Source organism: Camelus bactrianus, chromosome 4, assembly GCF_048773025.1.
Source record: "Camelus bactrianus isolate YW-2024 breed Bactrian camel chromosome 4, ASM4877302v1, whole genome shotgun sequence".
Classification (NCBI taxonomy): domain Eukaryota; kingdom Metazoa; phylum Chordata; class Mammalia; order Artiodactyla; family Camelidae; genus Camelus; species Camelus bactrianus.
This window is the reverse complement of record NC_133542.1, coordinates 18,589,431-18,595,430: the sequence shown is the minus strand read 5'-3', so window position 1 is coordinate 18,595,430 and position 6,000 is coordinate 18,589,431.

The window sequence follows — 6,000 nt, the reverse complement described above, 5'->3', positions numbered from 1 at the left end:
TGGCCATCAAGGACTGCCATCATTTGGCCTCTGCCTACTTCTCCAGTTTGACCTCCTGCTTTCCCCCACCTACACCCCATCTTTGAGTCATAGCAAACTAGATGTAGCCGCCCCCAATACTTTCCCCTTTGTCCATACTGTGCCCTCTTCCTGGAATCCCTTCCCAAACAATCCCTCCGTGGTGCTCTGAGGAACTCTATGCAAATCCTTTTCCCTGCTCCTGCAGTGACCATCTCACACATCGCCCAGCCTGCAACCTCTGGTTTTCTTGCCTAGCACACCCTCCAGCTCTAAGCCCTATAACTGAGCCTCTCCTTCAACCTGGTATCCTTAGAGCTAGCTCACAGCCTAGAAAATCACCTCAGTCAGCAGCTGATGAAAGAATGACCATGGGGTGGACCTGCTGGGAAGACCAACAGTTATTTATTGGCTTACCTATAATTTATATCATGCAACAGAAATAATAGGTAGCTTGTAATAAGAAGACCTGCCTTCAGGAAGGTCCAGAGCACACGAAATCAGAAGCCACCTAGGAGGATGAAAAAGCAAAGCCTCCAAACGGACGATGTGTTTGTCACTGTAGAGGATTACATGTCACTCTAAGTTTGCCCTTAGACAAGGAAGAAAATTCCAAGAATTACTAATTTGCCTACACCTTGCACTTCGGTTCCTATGAAGACTCCATTAAGGGAAGAGAATGACTTTCATTAGATTTGTCACAGTTATTGAAGTTCCCATCCTATATATCCATTCTATTCACCAATAATCAAAGCAACTGAAAGAGAAAGGCAGGGGATAAAAAAAAAAATTAGTATCCAATTTTTTTTTTTTTTTTTTTAGTATCTACTTTTTAATACCATTCAAGAAGTCTGCCTTCCTCCCTGTTTGCTACCCATGGAAATTGATGGGCTGACCCAGAGTTAAATCAACATAGGAATCACTCAAGGAGCGGAACCAACACCTTCTTCATAAAGGAATGCTCAAGGAAGAAGGTAGCTAATACACTTTCTTAGATAAAATATATTTCTTATGAGGTGTAGCCATCAGGTAAAGATATTCGATGACCCTTTTAAAATACCTTTAAACCAGCAGCATCTTAGAGTGTGGATGCCTTCCACTTTGAAGAAAGAGAAAAAACTGATAATTTAGTTTGTCAAAAATGTTTCCTGAAAATAGACTTACCCTCTGATCTAGCAATCCCACTCCTGGGCATATATCCAGAGAAACTCCAATTCAAAAAGACACCTCCTCTCCAACGTTCACAGCAGCACTATTTACAAGAGCCAAGACATGGAAACAACCTAAATGTCCAGTGACAGATGACTGGATAAAGACGTTGTGGTATATTTATACAATGGAATACGAGTCAGCTATAAAAATGAATAAAATGATGCCATTTGCAGCAACGTGGATAGATCTGGAGATTGCCATTCTAAGTGAAGTAAGCCATTAAGAGAAAGAAAAATACCATGTATCACTTATATATGGAATCTGGGGGGAAAAAAGACACAAAATGAACTTACTTACAAAATGGAGACAGAATCACAGACATAGAAAAAAAACTTATGGTTACCAGAGGGAAAGGGAGTGGGGAGGGATAAATTGGGAGTTTGGAATTTGCAGATACTAACTACTATATATAAAGCAGATAAACAACAAGGTCCTATTGTATATATAGCACAGGGAACTATATTCAATACCTTCTAATAGTCTATAATGAAAAAGAATATGAAAAGGAATATACATATATATGTATAAGTGAATCACTATGCTGTACACCAGAAATTAACACAACATTATAAATCAACTATACTTCAATAAAAAATTAAAATAAAAGCATACACTTAGTAAAAAAAACAAAAGTTTTCATACAATAGACTTACTGTTCTGAGGGATTTCAATGCAAGATCGATAATGATCAATAATGACCCTTGGAGAAAAGGCTTTGAATTCTATGAAAGTAGAATGACTTTAAAAATTCTATTCCTGCTCAGTCAACTTACTGGGCATCCCCTTCATCTTTGGAGAGAATATGTCCAAAATCTCCGCTGAAATCTCTCTTCTTTTAGGTCATAAACCAAACCTGGAATCAAGACTGTAGAGATTTTGCAGAGTAAATGATTTTGAATGTTTATAAATTGGTTAGGTGTGAGGATATGATCAGATGAGTTGATCTGACTGTGTAAACGTGCTGGAAAGCCACCTGTAAGGAGGACTTGGACCTGTAAATCCAGAGTCATCCAGAACTTTGTGTACAAACTATAAATCATATTGAGGCTAACAAAGCTACTACATGCCACCAAAGGAGAAGGCTACATAATTTCAGGGAAACAATTTTTCCACCTTGGTTACTGAACAAAGACACGAGGAAAGATTGCATTCACTGAAAGGCAAAACTAAAACAATAGGAAGAAACAGTCATCTTCTTAGGCTAGAATTATTCACAAATTTGATCATATAAAAGAAGCTTTCAGGCTTATACTTGGTGCAGGTTAGTGGAATTGGGACAGACTAAAGGTTTCGGTGCTAACATGTTGTCTAGAGAAAATTCGATTGGTGCTTTTTAAAGTTCTGGTTTATTTTTATCCAGGTGGATTTGCATCTAATTTGCCTCTTTACTCTGCACACTGCTTTAGAACATCCCTCTCTTTTTCTTATTGTTAGTCTACCAGATGACCTGGCAGGGAACTACACTCCTACCCTGGCTGCACATTAGAGTAATCTGGGGAGCACTTGAAATTACCAGTATCCAAAGCTTTGTGCAAAAGAATTTAATCAGAGCCTCTGGAAAAGGAATAGCTTGTAAAATCTCTCTAGGTGATTCTGATGAAATCAGACCACAGCTCAGCATATAGGAACCACTGAGGTAGATGGTGAGGGATGATGCTGACATCATTGGATTTTCATCTTTATTCCACAAACCAGCAAGGAGCAACTACATGCCAACTTGGTGGCAGACACAGCACGCCTGGTTCCTCTGTTCAGTCAGTACCCTGACTTCTCCCCGGGCACTGCTTTAAGTTGAACTGTCTATTCAAGGTATTCCTGTAAAAAGCTTGTGAAACTCAGATCAGATGAAGTTTGCCATCAGCAACAAGAATGAGAACAAGAAGGCTGGGAGCCCAGAAAGGTGGTTCAGTCCACCTGCCAGTTAAGGATTTCCATAGAGCTTCAAACAAGTTCTAACCACATGATGACACTGTTGCCCAGGAGAGAAGAGTCTCTATCCCAGCAGAATGGAAAGGAAATTCTGTAGCCACAGCTGCTACATTTTTACAAGCTTCTCAGGAGAGTGGTTGGCACATGGTAGATACTCAATAAATATCTGTTAAATGACGGACTGAATTTCCATCACCACAGCTAAAACCTTAAATAACCTTTCAAGATGACTCACTGTGGATTTTTCTCCAATTTCTGAAAAAAATCACTCCCACAGTCATCATCACAAAGTATGCTACTGTGAACAACTGGAACTAGTAGCAAAATTGCTTTAATTTTTAATGTGGGATATATGAATTCTACTCAGATATTTAAGAAGTTGATTTACTTAAACTTCCAGAAGGATGGGGAGTTCAACAGTGGCATGTCCCCATTTGTGATGGGCACAATAATGGCCCCTTCAAAGATGACCAAATCCTAAACTCTAAAATCTGTGAATATATTACCTTAAATGGCAAAGGGGCAGGTCTAATTATAAGTAAGAATCCTGAGATGGAGAAGCTATCCTGGATTACCTGGGTGGTCCAAAGGTAACTACAGGAGTCCAGAAAAGATGGTAAAAGGAGGCAGTAGGTCAGAGCCAGGGAGATATTTTAAGAATCTACACTGCTGACTAAAGACGGAGAGAGGGGCCATGAGCCAAGGAATGCAGTCGACTTTTAGAGGCTGGAAAAGGGAAGGAAACTGATCCTCCCCTCGAGCCTCTGGAAGGAACGCGACCCTGCTGACACTTCTGAGTTTAGCCCAGTGAAACACATTTCAGACATTTGACCTCTAGAACTGTAAGGTAATACATTTGTGTTATTTTAAGCCACTAAGTTTGAGGTAATTTGTTACAGCAGCAATAGAAAATTAATACACCACATAATACTTAAGGGAAAAAAGAAAACAGGGAATAACAGTGACTAATATAGCATTTCTTTGCATTTCAACATAGCTAAGGGCTACACTGGGGTCTACAAAGTGATGTGGCCAACTACATCCCATTAAAACTGTGGTATGGCTTTTAAGAGCACAAGGCTGAAATAAGAGTACGGAGATGCTCGCTATATAAACCAAATCACAGGACTGTAAGATCACAGTGCCTATTTCTACATGGTATACGTGTCTGTGTTTAAAAACAAAAGGCATGATATCATACTAAGATATGGTAATTGAACAGAATGGTTAGCCAAGGTCACAACTTTATAACATCTTCTGAAAGGGCATGCTGTCACCCTGTTCTTCTAAGACCTGGGACTCATTCACGGCTTGGCTATGTAAGATTGAGAAGTTTGTAGCCATACAAGGGGGCAAACCAAGTGGGCTTATGAGGGGCTTGAACCTATGACTTCAACCTCACCGTTACCTCTAGCAACCGACCTCATCAAGTGGAAATGTGTTCAATTTAGTGTTGTGTGATTTACCTCTAAGGCCAGAAAGAGACCTAAAAACTGTGAGGTGTTACCTCTGCCTCCATTTCCTTTCCATAGACTGAAAACAGCTACAAAGACAGCAGTCAGTTATGCACGTTAATTGCTCAACAAGAACGGGCACGTGAGGATGGCCAGTGACCATGGCTGTCTGTGTAGAGGGCACATCACAACAGGCTGACGACTACGATAAAGACACTTGAGGCTGAATGGCAAACAGCACTGGAACAATCCTATGTGCTGGCAAAATTCTTTGTCAAGGAGAGCGAGTCAGAAGTTGTCATCAGACTCCAACAGCATAATCAAATAACTGCACTGTATGCTAAGTCCTCACAAACACCTTACCTCCACCACAGCCTTCAACAAGTACGTTGTTATTCCCATCTCACAAATGAGAAAACCATTGAAAAATACTGTGTTCGAATTAAACAAGTTTGGTGTCTGGTGGTAGAACATGGCTTCCCAGAGATTTAGTAGAGCAGCATGTCATGAATTTCTAAGAGGGTCAGATAGTGGGTGGTTTTCCCAAACTAACTTAAACACAAAACTTTTTTTCATAAAATATCAAGAGGCCAGTGTTTGACAAAATGCTCCCACATTTTAATTCAACAAATCTGGGTGCCTAGTATGTCCTAGAATGTGCCTTTGGGGGAGCCTGCCTTCCTTTGGCTTTTGTTTGTGGACAATATTCATCGTATGTACCTTTAATAAATACTCTTTCCTATCCTGGCTAGACTGAGGTGCTTTTTAAAATGGCATCAATTTCAAAAGAGATGTGTATAGTTGCCTAGCACCCAGGAATTAATGAGAACAAATGGAGAGTTATTACATTCTATGCCATACATCCCACCCCCTAGGACTGGGACGAGGGACTAGGAGACGCTTGGAAAAAAACACATGCACACTCACACACAAAAACCTCCTATCCTTTGATGGATTCTGTGCAGAATAGAGACTCATATTTAAATGAATAAGCCAAGTTAAAACTTTCCCTCCTGGAACAAAGCAAAAGGAGAGCCTCTTTATGTTGCAGGGGCTATAGATGCCACGGGCTGAGCCTGTCCCAAAGCTTCCCTCCACTGCTCAAAAACTAAGCCATCTTGCTGCATTTAGCACTTCTCACCAGACCACCCACCCAGACGCGGATACACAAACCACATGTGTGAGGAATGCTGTTCGGCTCGGAAATCAGTATCAGTATTTCAACCTTATTACTTGCACAGACGGCCCTTTTAGTGCGACTCATTTGTTTTATCTTTTCAATAGCTTTGATTATTTTCTTTTAATGGCCTGGATTTATCCTTTTCTACCCTTTTGAAGCTTCAGAGCTCTGTGGTGGGGGCCGCATGTGGCGGGAGGCATGATTACC